The sequence below is a fragment of the Dama dama genome, chromosome 12, assembly GCF_033118175.1.
Source record: "Dama dama isolate Ldn47 chromosome 12, ASM3311817v1, whole genome shotgun sequence".
Taxonomy (NCBI): domain Eukaryota; kingdom Metazoa; phylum Chordata; class Mammalia; order Artiodactyla; family Cervidae; genus Dama; species Dama dama.
The window spans coordinates 11302420-11322611 of record NC_083692.1 but is presented as its reverse complement, the minus strand read 5'-3'; the positions used below and the strand labels follow the sequence as shown (position 1 = coordinate 11322611).

The following is a 20192-nucleotide window of genomic DNA, read 5'->3' as shown; positions in this document are numbered from 1 at the left end:
GCTGAATCAGAATCTGTCCACTGAGGGCTGGCCCTGTTGCCATAGATCAGGCCTTGGGTTTTGATAGACGGTACTCACTGATAGATGCAGAGGGCAGATATGTTATAGGGAGTGTTATGACTTGCAGACAAAATAATCCTCACGTTATGAAATGGGAGCAACTCGGCCTCTTGAAATAGTGACGACTCAACCATCTCTGCCGTCCTTAGTGTATTTCCTTCTTTTAAATTTATTCTTCCAATTTTTATCTATTTATCTACCTTTTGTCTTTTTTTTTTTTGATTCTGCCCTTGTTCTTTATTTTTTTTTTTAATTTATCTACCTTTTGATTTCTTTATTATAAAAGGAATGCACTCTCACTAAAGGAAATCTGGAAAACACAGAAAACCAGTATAAGCACTGGGGTACTTCTGAAATGATTTGATTTCTAAAAACTCCCTCTGCAAGCACCTTGCCAGCTTCCCAGGGACACTTCTATTGTTTAAAGGTAAAGAGTTCCCTTGTGGGGGCAGGGGGGAGGTGTCACCACAGACAAATGGGACAGAATCCTTTGACCCCGTGATTGCCTGGGCTCTCACCCCGTGGCTGAGAATTATTTATTCTATTGTTTTTTTCCAAGTTGACGGAAATTTCCCACAGTTGGTGCCTATTCTCCTTACTTCCTCAACCCGAAAGACCAGAAAGAAAAAATTCATCACCGCAAATTCTTTCCTATTAATTCTTCTCCTTGGTTATTTCTAATGTTTTTTTCGGTCAGTCCTCACACCACCCGTCTCCATCCGGAGGAGGTCCCTCCAAAATTCGTGGAGGAATTGAGAAACTAGCCACACGGTTCCATACGTTTGGTCACCACTAATAGTAGCGTTCCCTTTGGTCGACGTCTCACTGACAGTAACTCTTGCAAAACAGAAAAGCCACAAATTTGTAGCCTGTAAACCACATATGCAAACACAGCAAACATTCTAACGAGAGAATTGAGACGAGACTTCAGAATTCCATTCTCCCTACCTCTTGGTTCTTACTGAGCTTACTTTGTAAGACAAAAAAAAAAAAAAAATTCAGAATTGTATTATTTGTTGAGCGAAGCCAAGTGTCTTAGGTTCATTTTCCAACCAACTGTAAAACTTGAATTTAAAACTTAGATGCATTTTCCAACCAACTGCAAAACTTGAATTTAAAACTGGGAGGCCCAGTTCATGTACTGGAGAAGAGTGAGGACCTTCTTACACGGCTCGCAGTGGTAAAGAGCACATACGAGGTTAGCATATATGACACAGAAACGCTGACACTGCCAGGGGTATCCACTTTTTCTCTGTTTTTCGGGTTTCTGAAGGCCTGCGCATCTGCGGTTCCCGCACCGGTTGCCACAGCCACAGGCCAGATTTGATCTCTGGATGCCCTGTTTCAATTACAGGGGAAACCTAAGTGGCTGACGTGTGTGGAGAATTTATTGCAGTACCTCCTTGACCTCTCTCTTTTATTTTGAATTAAAAAAAAAAAAAGGAAAATAGCAGTAGTGTGGGTTAAATTAAAATGTGGTTTTCAGTGCAGGGAAGATTCAAAGGACTTTAAAAATATGTGATCCGTCACTGTTCTCACTTCTCACCCGTTGGCAGGGCCGGGGAGCATTTCACAGCGATAAAGCGATTAACAGCTTCCCGGCATGAATACAGCTGCATCTCCTGAGCCCTCCAGTCTCGGAGACTGGAGGCATTTTTACTCCCAGTTTCCATCTCAAGGTAAGGAAACACGGAGTGTCAGAGAGTAAGTCACTTGCCCCAGAGCCCAAAGCCAGGATGAGGCCAAGTGGTATCTGACCTGAGAACAGTGACCCTGAAGTCCATGCATTATAGAGCTCAAAGGATAAACTAGCCAAAGAAAACACCCGCATCAGAGAGGCCCACGCGCCACTTTATACTGGCAAAGGCAAGAGCAAACGAGTGGGAATTCCCTGGTGTCCAGGGGTTAAGACTCTGCACTTCCAATGTAAGGGGTGTGGGTTCAATCCCTGGTCTGGGAACTAAGATCTCACATGCCACAGCCTTTTTTTTTTTTTGCCACAGCCTTTAAAAAAAAAAAAAAAAGGAACAAACTTTCTGCTTCCAGAAAACTGGAAGCAGCCTGACTTTTCCACTAGAGCTGGAACACCTCCTGGCTCAGCCCTCAGACCCCTCTTGGCCTGCTTCCTTTCTTCCCCAATGGCTCTGGATCCATCACTAGCTGGGGAAGCACCGCCCAGAGGTCTCCGGCCCCAGCTTCCCCCGATACTGCCGACGCACCTTCATTTCATCATCCAACAGGCCTCTCAAACCATCATATCCAAAATCGAACAAGTACTTTCTGTTTCCCAAAACTGCCCCACCAGAAGCTTTCCCTGCCCAGAGTGATGGCAGCTCTTTTCCAGCTGCCTTGGGGGGTGGGGGCGGTAAAAAATCGAGTCATCCTGGACTTCCCGCTTCCTTTTACACTGTTTCTCTCACGTTCATTGAACAAAAAGGCATTTTATAAACATATTTATCAATGATTCCTTTGGCTGCGTCAGGTCTTAGTCGTGGCGTGTGGAATGCAGGATCTAGTGTGCGTGTTAGTCGCTCCGTTGTGTCTGACTCTTTGCAACCCCATGGGCTGTAGCCCATGAGACCCCTCTGTCCGTGGGATTCTCCAGGCAAGAATACTGGAGTGGGTTGCCATGCCCTCCTCCAGGGGATCTTCCCAACCCAGGGCTCGAACCCACATCTCCTGCATTACTGGCAGATTCTTTACTGGCTGAACCACCAGGGGAACCCCCAGTTCCCTGACCCGGGACTGAATCTGACTCCCTGCCTCGGGAGTGCAGAGTCTTGACCATCGGACCACCAGGGAAGTCCCTCTCAAAGGATTCTTTGAAATGGCAAACTCCACTAGTACAGTTAATAGTTATGTCATTTGCACGCAAACTGGTCATGAGTACCTTCACTAAAGCAGTTAGGTAAGCTTTATCCATGGCAGCACTGTCTACCTACAAATAATGATCACACACTACTTCATTTTTGTGTGCTATTGGATAAACATGTATGTGACACCTCCTGTCTCCCAGGGACTGACCTCAAAGTGCTTTACAACCCATTTAACTAAGTAACTCACATACTCCTCAGAAGAGCTGTATAAAGTAGGTACTATTATTATCCCATGTATTTAGGAATCTGAGGCACAGGGAAGTTATAGAATGCCCACCACTCAAACATGGACAGTCCGGCTCCAGAGTCTTAATGAACCTACAGCCTTATCTGGCTTTCTTACGGCCAGGACCCAGCTCTGCCAAGGGCCCAGGTGCAACTGCGTCCTCCGTCCTCTTCACAGGACAGAGGCCCCCGGAGGACGGCCGCAGGGCCCCTGGTCCCAGAAGCACAGGGCTGTGCCTGACGGTGCAGCTGGAGGTGCAGACACGCCCGCCCGCCGGGGCCAATTAGGCTGATCTGAGTGACAGAGAGCCGCTGAACTGGCGCAAAGAGGTCCCCCTCCCAACTCATCCCCTTTCTAGCTGATACTTTATAACGAAAATGTTAAGGAGGAAGAGATAGGGAAAAGAGAGAAGGAAGTGTGCTCCAGCAGCCCTGCTGATAGTGCGAACCCAGAGAGCAAAAACAAGGGCCCGTTTCCTCCACGGGATCTCTGCGGCGGGCAGCACAGACCACCCCGTTCACTCTTTCTAGCAGTTTTCCCTTTGTTTCCAGTTCCAGCAGTGACTGCAAACTCCGGGAGAGGGTGATGGACAGGGAAGCCTGGCAGGCTGCAGTCCACGACGTCGCGGAGGGTCGACACGACGGAGCGACCGAACAACAGAGGATCCGAAATTAGCAAAATTCAGTGAATGATAGCTACTGATCATGATTCTGATCACTTCAATTTCAAAAACGGTTTTTCCCCGTCTTTCAACTGCCATAGTCTGAAGTGGAGGGAAATATAAGAACATAGAGTACTGTTAAAAAATTAATACTCTGTACAGGGCGAAGACACAAGTCAAGCTATTTGTGACAGCTCCAGGTTCACGGAATAGACGGCATTTAAATAATGTGTCGCTGAATAAGCTATGGATCACCCCAGCCTTACCCACTTAACTGTGGCATTACAATTACTCTTCTAACAACTGAAGTCAGGAAAGACAGACAAACATATTCGATTTCTAAAGCAAACAGATATAAAATCTGTTCTCATTTAAAGCAGCTCACATTTTTAAAAAAAGCACTTAGCTAACTTCAAAAAGTAGCCAATGGAGTGATTCTATCTTGCTGGTAAGGGTCTGGTGTCTCACTTGAAAGTTCAGGCAGATTGAAAGCCACTGACAGTCCTGCTATACTGCTTGGCATCTGGCGTGAAAAATGCTGAGACTGCCATTTCATTCAGATGGTGTGTTTGCACAAACCCACAGCACTGAAATGGTACCTCCTTTCAATGAGAGCCAGGGTTCAGCCTGAAAGAGAAGGGTGTAATTATCTCATCCCCTGAATTAAAATTAACGAGGACCTTTTGCGGAGGCAGCTGGAAGGCCTCCATGGGGTACAATAATAGATGGAGAAAATCTTAACTGGATGTCAAGGGCCCAAGTTCTGAGAGCCACCATCCCGACAGAAATCTGCAAAGCAACTGAACCTGGGCAGCACCACATGCCAGGGAGATGGCATCAGGGGATGTGATATGCCAGGGGATTCCTGCAGGACTTTCAACAAGTCATTTGACCTTCCCAAGTCATTTTCTGCAAGTGGAGAGAGACTGACCTCCTGCTAGCTTGACAGAGTTTTATGATGGGATTAGACGGTATTTATAAAGTGGTTTGTCATCCTTCGCTTCAAAGCGCTTTCCTATTAATAAAGCAAAATGTTAAGAAGGTCAGATGAGAGTCCAGTGTAACTCATCTTCTCATGAGTCACTGAAGGGCTTCGTTTTTCAGGAGGTGATGCAAACAATGGAAGCTGTCAGGATATCCGGATTAGAGGGTCAGATGGGGATGGAGAAAGGAAGGCTCGAAGCTCAGGTTTCCCTTCTCCCCTCTCCCTTGATCCCTTCACTGGGATACAGAAGTTGAGTCACACTCCCAAACAAGCCCGTGCTGACCATCAGAGCCACAGTTCACTTGCGCGCATTCCCCAAACCTTGATGGCAGTGGTTTAGTTGCTAAGTCGTGTCGACTCCTGCGACCCCATGGACTATAGCCCGCCAGGCTCCTCTGTCCATGGGATTTTCCAGGCAAGAATACTCGAGTGGGTTGCCACTTCCTTCTCCAGTGGATCTTCCCGATCTAGGGATCGAACCTGGGTCTCCTGCACTGCAGGCAGAGTCTTTACTGACTGAGCCACCAGGGAAGCCCCCTAAACCCTGATGCTCCCACCCAAATGCTACTTCTCCCTCCAATCCGGTGTAACTGCTCCTCCATGAGCCTTCCCAGCCCAGGACAACCTCAGAAAAGACCCCGTTTCTGGATTCACAGCATGTGTGCCCCCTCTGAGTATGTGGCTACTCTTGGCCTTCCCGCTATGTATTATTAATTCTGCACAAATACTATGCCCTTTCTCAGATCAGAGCACTAAGTGTTACCCTTTTCTGAATTCCTCATGTCTTTCTCAGAGCCTTACACTCAGGAAACACTCAATGCCATTCACGCAAAGCCACCTTCCAAAGATATTACTGGGCAGATTAGCAATCTGCCAAGTAGCTTCACATTCCTCATTGTGACTGAATACTATAAAGAACACTGACCATCTCTTGCGAGTAGTGAGGCCACCTCCGAGCACACAGTCTGGGTTAGTGTGGGGCCAACTGCAGGGACAGATGTGTATACAATGAACGAAAAAATGCATGGAACTTGTGAGTTTTCGATTCTGCCCTTCTATTATCCATCTACAGAATTTTGGCCGTTTCTACCTAAGTTGTCACATTTCAGAAAGACAGCAACAGCACCAGAAATCTACCACCGGAAGTTGCGAGAGGTGGGAAAAGTATACATGGTGTATTCCCAGGTGGAGCAGTTGGCAAAGAATTCGCCTGCCATTGCAGGGGACGCGAGAAACTCAGGTTTGATCCCTGGGTCAGGAAGATCCTCTGGAGAAGGAAATGGCATCCCACTCCAATGTTCCTGCGTGGGAAATATCATGGACAGAGGAGCCTGGCGGGCTACAGTCCACAAGGTCGCAAAGAGTCAGACACGACTGAGTATGCACGCTCATGACATGACACATAACATTTATTCAATATAAACATACAGAGAGTATACCACTTATGTAGTTTAATATCTGTGATTTTTAAATGTCAAATATCTGGATAAGTGCTATCCAACCATGAACAGAAACACTTTCTAATGAACATGCTCCGTGTTTTACATCCCTCCTGGCTAGCTGAAGTGTCCCTTTCCTCACTGGCTCCCACTCATGTCTAGGGTGTGGTTTGCTACATCTTTTGAAACTGCAGACCAAGCTTCCTGGAGACCTGAGGTTGAGGGAACTGCGGGAGTTCGCTGTAGAGCTGATCAAGGGAAGGTAACACTAAGGCCAATCCTGCAGCAGGAGGAGAAACAGTTAGCCTTCCAAAATTACCTGGACAGGGTAACAGACAGATCCAACCGACGGAGCAGGCCACAGGCCCCCTGAACACAGGCTACGGGCTCTCGCGTCCTTCTGGAGGTACCCAGAAACCTAGGGAATCCTCCTGCCTCCAAGAGCACACTTTTATTTATTTTTAATTAATTTATTTTAACTGGAGGCTAATTAATGTACAATATTGTGGTGGTTTTGCCATACACTGACATGAATCAGCCACAGGGGTACACGTGTCCCCCCATCCCAAACCGCCCTCCCACCTCCCTCTCCATCCCATCCCTCAGGGTCATCCCAGTACACCGACTTGAGCGCCCTGTTTCATGTGATCTATGAAACTAGGAACCTGGACTGGTGATCTATTTCACATATGGTAATATACATGTTTCAATGCTATTCTCTCAAATCATCCCACCCTCGCCTTTTCCCACAGAGTCCAAAAGTCTGTTCTTTACATCTGTGTCTCTTTTGCTGTCTCGCATATAGGGTCGTTGTTACCATCTTTCTAAATTCCATATATATGCGTTAATATACTGTATTAGTATTTTTCTCTCTGACTTACTTCACTCTGTATAATAGGCTCCAGTTTCATCCACCTCATTTGAACTGACTCAAATGCGTTCTTTTAATTGCTGAGTAATATTCCATTGTGAATATGTACCACAGCTTTCTTTTCCATTCATCTGCTAATGGACATCTAGGTTGCTCCCATGTCCTGGCTATTGTAAACAGTGAAGGGCACACTTTTAAAGTGTCATTTGTCTATCACATTTCTGTTAGGAAAATGATCTTTTTCAAATCTCACTTCATTTGATAGCATAGGCACACCATGCTTTCGAACTGTGATGTTGGAGAAGACTCTTGAGAGTCTCCTGGACTGGAAGGAGATCCAACCAGTCCATCCTAAAGGAAATCAACCCTGAATATTCACTGGAAGGACTGATGCTAAAGCTCCAATACTTTGGCCACCTGATTCGAGGAACTGACTCACTGGAAAAGACCCTGATGCTGGGCAAGATTGAAGGCAGGAGGAGAAGGGGACGACAGAGGATGAGATGGTTGGATGGCATCATCAACTCGATGGCCATGAGTTTCAGTAAACTCCGGGAGTTGGTGATGGACAGGGAGGCCTGGCGTGCTGTTGTCCATGGGGTCACAAAGAGTCAGACATGACTGAGCGAGTGAACTGAACTGAACTGAATATGCACAGAGTTTCCAGTATATTCAACCCCCGCAACAAACCATTTTATACTCATGACACCTTGAAACAAATACTGTAACCTGCTAGCCAGCACTCAAAGGTTGACCCTGCGAGTATTTCATTCATTCACATGATGTCCGTTGGGCAGGACTATCACTGATTAGACTTTTGCCGCATCCGGGATTTATAAAAACACAGTGAAAAGAAAACAAACCCTCACTGTGGTTTATTTCTTGTGTCATGTTGTTCACGCCAACATATTTTCTCCTTAACATCTGATCTTGGAGGGCTTTCTTGTTACAGGAGCAGTGAGTCACAGCAAAGGGAACTGTCACAACTTGCTCCAACCATAAGCATGAGCCAAACTCGGAATGACCTTGGGTTCTCAGGGGGTTATTTATCTGGGGGGCGGTGATCACAATTTGCAGGATCACATGGTACAGATGTTTATTCATGAAGACCCTCAAGGGAAATGAGTGATTTTTTCGACTATTTCAAAATTCAGCCAAACGTCCACCCAGTGAGCAAACCCAGCTCTGGAAGAGATCAAGACCGGGATGACAAGAAGTGCGACGGGTCAGGACTGGGGCTGCGTGACAGACTCGTGGACTGGACAGGGCGTCGGGGCAGAACGGCAAAGGCAGGGTGGCACATTTCTTGCCCCCCCGAATCCGAGCTGTTTTCATTTCCTGACTCTGAGCACTGCACCTGCAGTTCAGTTAACCCAGAGACTCAGTCACTCCTACAGACCAAAGCCCGCCTCCAGCAAAACTGCCACATGGATTATCCCGGGACCTTCCAGATTTCCTCCTCCTCCCACTAGGCCGTTCCATTCAGGTCTTTCCCCTCAACTCTGTCTTAATTCCTCCCTGTAATTCGGTGACTTTCAGAGTGTGGTGTCTGGGCCAGCATCATTATCACCTGAGCACCTCTCTGAAATGCTCGTTCCCAGGCTCACCCCACTCTACTGGTTCAGAGACTCTGGCATGGGGACCCAGAAATTTATTTTTTCAAACCTTCTAGGTGATTCCAATGCACCCTAAACTCTGAGAACAGCTGCTTTGGATGATAAAAGTTACGAAATAAGGACTTTAATGTGAGAGAGACACCCATTTTAAGAGAAGACCTGTGAAGAGAGACCACTCAAATGAGCCACTTCTAGAAGTGGACTCTCAAGTCATGTGACCGACAGTGAGAGAGAGAGAGAGAGATCTGAGATCTCAACTGCTTCAATCTCCCCACATTGCTACTAGAGATGTGCTCACCCTGAAAATTTGATCATCTCAAACTCCACCATAAAACCCTTCTGAGTAACACAAGCTTCTAAATCAACTATGTATCAACTGGGCTTCCCTGGTGGCTCAGATGGTAAAGAATCTGCTTGCAATGCAGAAGAACAGGGTTCCCTCCCTGGGGCCAGGAAGATGCCCTGGAGAAGCGAATGGCAACCCACTCCAGTGTTCTTGCCTGGAGAGTTCCATAGACGGGGGAGCCTGGCGGGCTACAGTCCATGGGGGCTGCAGAGAGTCGGACACCACTAAGTGACTTTCACTTCACTTCTGTCTGCTACTGATCTATAACCACGTCCCTGAAATGGCACTAGGGGTTTTCTATTCATTAGCACCATCCTTAGAACAATTCTGCTTAAAAAAAAAAAAAACAAAAACATTTTTCTGAGCCCTCATTTTACGGTGTGAGAGACTTTGGCTCAGAAAAAACAAAGCAACTTGTCCAAGTTTCCCAGCTGTCAGCCGCGGGTGTGGCTCTGAACTCGGCAACCCGCCCCCTGCCCCACGTGCCTCTCTGTGTCTCCTCCAGCACAGCTTCCAAATCCCCCCACTCAGGTGCAGAGGGTGGGTCTTCTCATCAACAACTGAAAGGGCTGGTGAATTAATCTGACATTTGAAACACCTGACTTCCCTGGGGGCTCAGATGGTAAAGCATCTGCCTACAATGCAGGAGACCCAGGTTCGATCCCTGGGTCAGGAAGATCCGCTGGAGAAGGAAATGGCAACCGACTCCAGTACTCTTGCCTGGAAAATCCCATGGACAGAGGACCTTGGTGGGCTACAGTCCGTGGGGTTGCAAGGAGTCAGACATGACTGAGCGATTTCACTCACTTTGGAGGACTTACATCTGGAAGTGGGCTCCTTACCCTCTGAGATGACAGTCACGTTCTCTGAGTGGATGTATTTATTCTAAGGCTCCTGGTAAATGTGCCGGAGGCCCTAGGAGCACTGGGGCACTTTAGCTGCGCCCTCTCCCCAGCTCTCAGGTTGTGGGGGTAATGTGCTGAGAAAGATAGGCAGGTTCCCACTAACATTATTCTAGAGCTGCCCTCCCCAACCTTTTTGGCACCAGTGATGGGTTTCATGGAAGACAATTATTCCACAGACCAAAGTTAGGGGTGGGGTTTCAGGATGATTCAAGCGCATTTACTATGCACTTCGTTTCTATTATTATTTCATCAGCTCCTCAGATCATCAGGCATTAGATCCCAGAGGCTGGGGACCCCTGCCCTAGAGAATCTTGGGGAAGGTCCTTTGGGGTTTGTCAGGGGGTAGGAAAAAAGTAGCAGAGGGCTCAGAAATCCAAGCGAGTCTGATATACATTGATATTTTAGCTTTTAAAAAGACAAATTCAGGGAGTGAGACATTTGACTCTTCAAATTAAATAAGGAAAGTGACACAGTGGCAAGGAACTGAAGCAGACCACCCAGGTCAGAAACCAGAAAAAAAAAAAAATCGCCTCAAGTAGGAACTGTAATTTTAGGTTTCTGTGAGCTGCTGGCATTTTGTTGTGTGGTTGGGCTTTTGTTTGCTTTTCTCTTCTCTCTCTCTCTTTTAAAATTCACTTGTTTTAAGGGAGGAGTCGGGAGTATAAGAATGTTCAAAGTTTCCCCCTAAATCAGCCATAGTAATGAGGCAACACAGTACCAAGATATTCTTTTCACATAACATTCATACACTTTTTTCCCAAAGGTTACAAAGTTTTCTCAGTAACCAGTTGGAATCTCTCTCTCTCACCATTCCAATGAAGCAGGCTTGTTTTTTCTTTTTTAAAATCCCTCAAAGGATAGAGTACCTTTAAATGATACCATCAGTAACATTAGTAAGAGTATTTTTCCCTTTCAAGTGTAAAAAGCTGTTCAGAACTCCAAAGAGTCACTGGGCCAGCCTGGACACGTCTGATTTACTCTTTAAAAAGGCCATCCGCTCCATATAATGAACACTAAGCCAGCGTTTATGGAATACTTCAACGCTGGCCTCAGCGTTTTCCAGCTTGGCTCATTTACTCCGCAAAGCCACGCCATCGGGCAGGTAAAGGCAGTGTTTTGACTTTACAGTCAAGAAGAGTGAAGCGCAGGAGACCACAAAAGACCTGCCTCGGAGAAAGAGACGGAGGCCACTAGCTGTACAGAAACCAGTTAATGATTCACTCACAGCCCTGGGGCAGCTCCTTTTAGTACAGGCTGCAACGCACACACACACAGGCGCACACACACCAACCACATCAACTCTTCATCTCAGCGAGAGGGGCGGGTGTCAGGCAAATCGCTTGGCAACGTGAGGAGGAAACTCCATCCAAAGGCCGGGTCCAGGCCGCCTCTGGGCGCTGTCCAGCGGGCATCGCGCCTGAGAGGCCAGGCTGGGGTCCCTGTATCCGGACACCCCGAAAGTGAGGCGCAGAACGCCAAAGCCGGGATTTCAGGCTTTGGGGAGGGTTGGGGTGAGGGGTGGACGGTGAAGAAAAGCACCGTCCGCAAGGACACCTGTTGTCGCCTCCCTCGGGCCCCAAGAAGACCTCCCGGGGGCCCAGATCTCAGGGCGGACACGCACGGGCAGACAGTGCCTGTGTGCGGGGCAGGGTGTCCAGGGGTCAGGTCTTGCCCCCCGACCCTGCACCCCTGCCCGCCTTAGCGGACTCCGCTCGCTCGTTCTCACCGCTGGACGCCCGCGGCTGGGGGAAGCGCGTCTCCCCGGGGTGCTCCGGCCGAGGCAGCCTCGGGGAGCCCCGGGGGGACTCGGGCAGCTCCCGCGGCGCTATGACCTCGCGGCCGGCCCGCCCCCCGCCGCTCCACCCGCGGGGGCCCCGAGCGCGGTCGACCTCCCCGCGCGGGGAGCAGGTACCTGCGGCGCGGGGCGCAGAGTCCCGAGGGTCCGCCGGAAGGTGGCTGCGGCTCAGCGGGCGGCGCCGGCCCGGGGGCTCCCCCGTCCCGCCGCGCGCTCCTCCCCGCCGCGCTCGCTCCTGGGCGGCCCGGCCGCCGGCTCCGAGTCCGAGCTCGTTCTGCGCCCCGCCGCGCTGGGCGCCGCTCCCGCCGCTTCGGATTGGCAGTGGCGCGAGCCCGAGCCGCGCGCTGACTGGCCGGCCGGGCGGTGGGCGGGCCCGACGCGGCGCGGGCCCGCCCCCACCCCGACCCCCCCAGCGCCGCAGCCCGTGGCGTCCTCGCTGCGCACGGAGCCTGGAGCTCTGAGCCAGACGCTGCAACCCCGGCCCAGGCGCGCGGCCCGGGGGTGCAGGGGCTGGGGACGGCCCAGGAGGCTGTCCCACCGCCCGTGTCGAGGCTGCACGGTGCGGATCGCTGCTCCCCCGGTCTCACTCTTGTATGAGCTTTTCACTCCGCGTTCATTTAACGCTTTTACTATCAGTTCAGTTCAGTCGCTCAGTCGTGTCCGACTCTCTGCGACCCCATGGACTGCAGCACGCCAGGCCTCCCTGTCCATCACCAACTCCCGGAGTTCACCCAAACTCATGTCCATTGAGTTGGTGATGCCATTCAACCACCTCATCCTCTGTCGTCCCCTTCTCCTCCCGCCCTCAGTCTTTCCCAGAATCAGGGTCTTTTCAGATGAGTCAGTACTTTGCATCAGGTGGCCAAAGTATTGGAGTTTCAGCTTCAGCATCAGTCCTTCCAATGAATATTCAGGACTAATCTCCTTTAGGATGGACTGGTTGGATCTCCTTGCTGTCCAAGGGACTCTCAAGAATCTTCTCCAACACCACAGTTTAAAAGCATCAATTCTTCGGCCCTCAGCTTTCTTTATAGTCCAACTCTCACATCCATACATGACTACTGGAAAAACCATAGCTTTGACTAGACAGACCTTTGTTGGCAAAGTAATGTCTCTGCTTTTTAATATGCTCTCTAGGTTGGTTTTACTTTATATACATATATATATATATATAGGCATACTCTCTCTCTCTCTCTCTCTATATATATATATATATCAGCTATAGGATTATAGCTGTTAATCTTATTGACCACCTGATGCGAAGAACTGACTCACTGGAAAAGACCCTGATGCTGGGAAATATTGAAGGTGGGAGGAGAAGGGGACGACGGAGGATGAGATGATTGGATGGCATCACCGACTCTAAGGACATGAGTTTGGGTGAACTCTGGGAGTTGCCAATGGACAATGAGGCCTGGCATGCTGCAGTCCATGGGGTCGCAAAGATCGGACATGACTGAGAGCTGAACTGACTGAACTTATACACACACACACACACACACACACACACACACACACACACATAGGCATAGGACAGAGGCCAGTAGCTCATAAACAGTGGGCAACAAATTGTGTTTCTATACTCAGATCGTACTTGACATACAACCTTTGTGGAGCTTGCAAAGGGTAAGCGACTTGTCCAAGCTGGCAAAGGGTAAGTGATTTGTCCAAGGTCCTAATCACGTTAAGCGATTACTAAGGACAAGAAGGACAGCGAGGTCTTCCTCAACAAGGAATCTTTACCTAGCTACGGAGATGAGTCTGAATAATAATAACAACAACCCAAATGTTTCCATGATGCATAGTATTCGCCAGTCAGGCTTCCAAGTACTTTGCATTTATTAATTCAGAAATACATATAACAGCTGTCATAAGGGTGCAACAGGTCCCTTGCGGACAAGAGACATCAGCTCTGAGTACGAGAGATTTTCATCTAGAAGACAGTCACCCTGCATTGTGACTGAGAGGCACAAATTAGAATGGAGAGCAACTGTCAGGAATTAAAACTGTCCACATCTTCATTTCTTCTCCCATTTCATGGTCTTTAGTTCGCCCAACATTCTCTCACACCTGCAATGAATTTTTCTAAAGAATAAAAACAACCACTCTAAATCAGGGTGCTCCCAGAACTTTGTTCTACCACTCATCAAAGGACCCCACCCCATCCCAAAACACCCAGCTAGACAATGAGTATAAACAAATAGCACAGTTTCTATTTTACCTTTGACTTTGGTTGCAGGAATGTCTTCTTGACAGCAGGTATATAACCATTTTCCTACAGGTATTTCCCCCTAGTTCTTTTCTCCTGTGTTGACAGAACCCTTGAGAGAGAAATTTAGTTTAATAGAGAAGTTAAAAGACCCTGGTGAAAGCCAACTTGACCCATTCTAAAGAGCCTGATTTTTGCCCTAAGGATTAAGTATTACCCACTCAGTCGTGTCTGACACTTTGTTACCCCATGAGCTGTAGCCCGCCAGGCTCCTCTGTCCATGGGATTCTCCAGGCCAGAATACTGGAGTGGGTTGCCATTTCTTTCTCCAGGGGATCTTCCTGTTCCAGGGATCAAACCTGGATCTCCTGCATTGCAGGTGGATTCTTTACCATCTGAGCCATCAGGGAGTAACCTGAAAACACAGTTACTTTGAAGAGCCCAAGACCCTTGGAGAAAATGAGCTCAGTTTTCTCCAGTTTGCATTAATGGATAAGCACTCAGTTAACTTCACACTGAATAGATGTATTGGTTTAGTGAAGCCTTACCTGGTAAAAATGAGGGCACAATGGACTGTATGAAGAAGTTTCTTTCACCAGCATCCCTCCCAAGCACCAGGAGCTCCCTTTCCATGGCTGTGGCTTTTGGTAAAGCAGAAATTCCATTTGGATTGATCATGCAGTCACTCCAAAAAGAGTCTCCTTCAGCCAAACAACTAGGCTGACCCCAGGTGATTTCTTAAATTGATCAATCTTGGTCTCATCACACTAAACTCAGCCCCCTTAGAAGGATACATGGAAGACTCTGGTTTCCTGGGACTTCGCTGGTGGTCCAGTGACTAAGACTCCTGGCTCCCAATGCAGAGGGCCTGAGTTCAACCCCTGGTCAGGGACTAGATCCATCATGCTGCAACTAAGAGTTTATAAATAAATATTTTTTTCAAAAAGAATCTGGATTCCATCACATTCACTCTGAAATCTTCCTTTGGTCGGAACTCTTTGTGTATCCATCTCTCATCCCTGTCTCCTCTAGCAAAATGCTTTGCTTGGTTCTGCTTCCTGTGTGGCATTTCTTCCCTGGCTACTTAGTACTCAAGACAACTAAAATAACTCTTCCTCCATGAGGTTGTCTTTAACTCTCCCAAGCAAAGATAGGATCCCCTCACCTGTGTTATATCTTCATGACAGCATCCTAGTTTACCTGACTGTCACCCAGTGGGAGGTAATAGGTATTCAGCAAACATGATCTGATTGACTAAATTCCTTAACAGGTTAACAGGGTGGCATTAAGGAGACTGGGGCCACATCCTTATCCTGGTCAACAGGGCATCCTCCAGGTCCAAACTGGTGTGGGTCAAAGTGATCACCAACCTAACCCAACAGTGAGCAAGTAGTTTCCATATATGAAGCAGTATCAAGTAAAGAAAATAATACTTCTCTCTTAAATATGTGCAAAATAAAATGGTGCAGCTGATTTAGAAAAGAGTTTGGAGGTTCCTGAAAGAATTAAACACATATTTACCTTATTATCCAGTAATTTTGCTTCTAAAGTATATTCAAGAGAATTTAAAATATATGTGCATGCAAAAATGTGTACACAGATGTTCAGTTTAGTTCAGTCGCTCAGTCATGTCCAACTCTTTCCGACTCCATGCACTGCAGCACACTTGGCTTGCCTGTCCATCACCAACTCCTGGAGTTTACCCAAACTCATGTCCATTGAGTTGGTGATGCCATCCAGCCATCTCACCCTCTGTCATCCCCTTCTCCTCCTGCCTTCAATCTTTCCCAGCATCAGGGTCTTTTCAAATGAGTCAGCTCTTTGCATCAGGTGGTCAAAGCTTTGGAATTTCAGCTTCAGCATCAGTCCTTCCAATGAACACCCAGGACTGATTTTCTTTAGGATTGACTGGTTGGATCTCTTTAGAGTCCAAGGGACTCTCAAGAGTCTTCTCCAACACCACAGTTCAAAAGCATCAATTCTTCAGCGCTCAGCTGTCTTTATAGTTCAATTCTCACATCCATACATGACTACTGGAAAAACCACAGCTTTGACTAGACAGAACTGTGTTGCCAAAGTAATGTCTCTGCTTTTTAAGACGTTCAGAGAGTCATTATTCATAACAGCTGAAAAAGGCAAGCATCTCAACATTTATCAACTGATGAATGGATAAACAAAATGAGGTGCACACATATGATAGAATACTATACAGCTATGGAAAGGAGTGGATAGTGATACATGCTACAATATGGATGAACCCTGAAAACACTGTGCTAAGTGAAAGAAACCAGAGACCCAAAGGGCATCATATTGTATGATACCACTTAGATGACATTTCTAGAATGGGCAGATTCATGGAGACACAAAGCAGATTAGTGGTGGCCACGTGTCTTAGGGAAAGAGAAATGGTGAGTGGCTGCTTAATTGATCTGGGGTTTCCTTTTGTGGTGACAAAAGTGTTCTAGAATTAGATAATGATTATGGCTGCACAACTTTGTGAATGTATTAAAAATCACTGAATTGTTTTTTTTTTTTTTTTTTCAAAAAGTCTACACCATGCATTCCAAGAATGTAGAAACTGTCAACGAAGGAAACATCAGTTAAATCCTAAAGTGTAGTAGCTCAAAGCATAAAAGTGTAGAGAAACAGAAAAGCCTATGTAAAAGTTAAAAGTCAGATTGTCTTCCCCTCGTGTTGCAGCTTTCAACAACAGATCTTTTTAGATCTGCATTGTCCAACTGAACATTCTATGGTAACGGACCTGAGCTATTTATTATGAAAGCCACTAGGCATATGTGGCTATTGGATACTTGCAATGTGGTTAAGTGCAACTGAAGAATTGAATTTTCAATTGTATTTAAATAGCTACGTGTGGTTAGTGGTTACTTCCCTGGCAGGGTAGCTTTTGCTGGTTTAGAGGACTAGAGCCATCTTCACTGGCAGTTTGGTAAGCTACTTCAGGACATGGGAATGGGAGAGTCTGTCTTTCTGTCCCAAAGCCTAGCTCAACCCTGTATCCAGGAGACATCCTTCAATACAGTCTCACTCCTCCCAATCTCCTCCCTTCTGTGAACTCTTAATGAACTTCTATCAATAATACAGTACTTAGTTTTGTCTTTATGCAAGGTGCTTCCATTCTGCACCTTGCATATTAATGGACCAAGCGCCATGAAGAATTCTGGGGAGGGCAAGGTCTGTAGACAGCGTCAGCCACATTCTAAGGACTGGCCTCAGAAAAGAGAAGAGAAATCCTCTCCCAGGATCTGGTTGCTTCTCTTCTTTCCTTCAGCATCTCCTGCTCACACACACAATACTCTTCTAAGTGGGAAATCTTGCTATTAAGATGCAGAAGAGACGCTGAAGAATCCTTATTTAGATTTCCGGTTCCCACTCAAGCCTTTTAATGTCCTTAATTCCTTCAGCACACCTTCCAATTCACGTAGCTCTTTCCCTTCTGCAAACTTTCATTGACTTTGAAATTAATAGAACGTAATGACTTTCTAAGTGTTCTTCTGTTTTGTGGGGTCCCCACTGCAAGATTTATTTGTTACAGAAATGCTTATTGAACTCCTGCTTATTTTTGTGCCGGAATAGTCTCAGGGGACATGGATAAAAAGAAAGACAGGGTCATTGGGCAGCTGAGAGCCTAGTGAGAAGGCACACAGACACTGGTCCACAGAGTTTGGCTTAATATTTATTTATTTATTGCCACACCATACGCCTGGTAGGATCGTAGTTCCCCTACCAGGGATTGAACCCCAGGCCCCAGCAATGAAAGCACGAAGTCCTAACCACTGGACAACCAGGTAATTTCCAAGTTTGGTTTACATGTGTTGGAAGGTTCACTGAACACATGGGGCAAGGAACAAATAAGTAGACATAGAGAAATCAGGGAAAGCTTCTCAGAGGGGTGACATTTGAACTGAAGGAATTTGAAAGATGAATACAAATTTTTGAAACATTTTTTTTTTAAAGTAAGATGCTTTTTTATTTTTTAAGGGAGGTATCAATTCAGTTCAGTTGCTCAGTTGTGTTCAACTCTTTGCAACCCCATGGACTGCAGCATGCCAGGCCTCCCTGTCCTTCACCAACTCACGGAGTTTACTCAAACCCATGTCTGTTGAGTCGGTGATGCCATCCAACCATCTCATCCTCTGTCATCCCCTTCTCCTCCTATCTTCAATCTTTCCCAGCATCAGGTTCTTTTCAAATGAGTCAGTTCTTTGCATCAGGTGGCCAAAGTATTGGAGTTTCAGCTTCAGCATCAGTCCTTCCAATGAATATTCAGGACTGATTTCCTTTAGGATGGACTGGTTGGATCTTCTTGCAGTCCAAAGGACTCTCAAGAGTCTTCTCCAAAACCACAGTTCAAAATAGTTAACATTATATTAGTCACAGGTTAGCAACTGAAAAACAATAACAACAATATAATGAACCAATGTTCATATATATTGTGAAATGATGGTCAATTCTTAAAATGTAAGGTGTGATTTTTTTTCTTTATAACTTTAAAAAATTTTAAATTCATTTATGTATAAATTTACCTCCCAAAGTTGGATTTGAGGCAGTATGTCAGGAAAAGCTTTGGGGACCAACGTTTGAAAGAATGCTTTAACATCAAAGTCCAGCTCAGAATCTGTGGCCATGGTTTTCATTGCTAACAATGGTGTTAACTGGACATTCACTCTGGCTGCCCCCAAGGCTTAATCCTGAGAGCTGAAAAGAATACATATGAGACTCTCTGATCGGAGGGAGTTGAAAAGGTCTCACCTGTACTATTGCAATACCCTTCTTACTAGTCTCTTGTGTTTAATCTTACTTTCTTCTATTCCAGTGTATCCTAAATTCCAGTCATCTGTACATTCTTGCAGATGTACAAAATTCTCCATGTATCAGCTGTACTTATTGTTACTGATATTTAGTCGCTAAGTCGTGTCTGACTCTTCTGTGACCCCATGGACAGAGAAGCCTGGCGGGCTGAAGTTTGCCATTTCCTTCTCCAGGGGATCTTCCCAGCCCAGGGATCAAATCCGTGTCTCCTGCATTGCAGGTAGATTCTTTCCCACTGAGCCACCAGGGAAGCCCCTATCAGCTATACTAGTACACCCTTAACTGTTTTTTAAAATTCATCTCATTTTGTTCAAGTTTATTGAAAAGGAGTTTTATATCATTATCATCAATGAAAAACCAGTATCACTTGCCATAAATAGAATATTAACCTCACAAAAATTAGTAGAATGAAAATAAAGCCATGTTATCTAATCTTAGCTGCGTATTGTTGGCTTCTGAAAGTTCTGAGTTTAAGGTCCTGCTTTTTCTTTGCTCAAAAGGAAGAGTACCAAGACTGAGGGCTTCCCTGATGGCTCAGACGGTGAAGAGTCCGCCTACAATGTGAGAGACCAGGGTTCGATCCCTGAGTTGGGAAGATCCCCGGAGGTGGGCATGGCAACCCACTGCAGTATTCTTGCCTGGAAAATTCCATGGACAAAGGAGCTTGGTGGGCTGCAGTCCATGGGGTCACAAAGAGTCGGACAAGACTGAGCGACTAAACACAGTACATCAAGATTTAGAGGGGTATTAAAGACACACCTTAGAAAGCATCACTATGAACACAGCTAGTGGACATGATGGAATTCCAGTTGAACTATTTCAAATCCTGAAAGATGATGCTGTGAAAGTGCTGCACTCAATATGCCAGCAAATTTGGAAAACTCGGCAGTGGCCACAGGACTGGAAAAGGTCAGTTTTCATTCCAATCCCTAAGAAAGGCAATCCCAAAGAATGCTCAAACTACTGCACAATTGCACTCATCTCACACACTAGTAAAGTAATGCTCAAAATTCTCCAAGCCAGGCTTCAGCAATACATGAACCGAGAACTTCCAGATGTTCAAGCTGGTTTTAGAAAAGGCAGAGGAACCAGAGATCAAATTGCCAATATCCGATGGATCATCGAAAAAGCAAGAGAGTTCCAGAAAAACATCTATTTCTGCTTTATTGACTACGCCAAAGCCTTCGACTGTGTGGATCACAATAAACTGTGGAAAATTCTGAAAGAGATGGGAATACCAAACCACCTGACCTGCCTCTTGAGAAACCTGTATGCAGGTCAGGAAGCAACAGTTAGAACTGGACATGGAACAACAGACTGGTTCCAAATAGGAAAAGGAGTACGTCAAGGCTGTATATTGTCACCCTGCTTAT

At 46.5% G+C, this 20192-nt stretch overlaps 1 protein-coding gene across 1 annotated transcript in view; it reads right to left on the bottom strand.

Moving 5' to 3' along the window:
- Positions 1–11979, bottom strand: part of STON2 (stonin 2) — a 166311-nt gene extending 154332 nt beyond the window's left edge. The window contains exon 1 of the mRNA XM_061156503.1: positions 11898–11979. The gene's annotated coding sequence lies outside the window, so the exon portion shown is untranslated. The remainder of the gene's footprint in view (positions 1–11897) is intronic.
- Positions 11980–20192: the final 8213 nt, after the last annotated feature.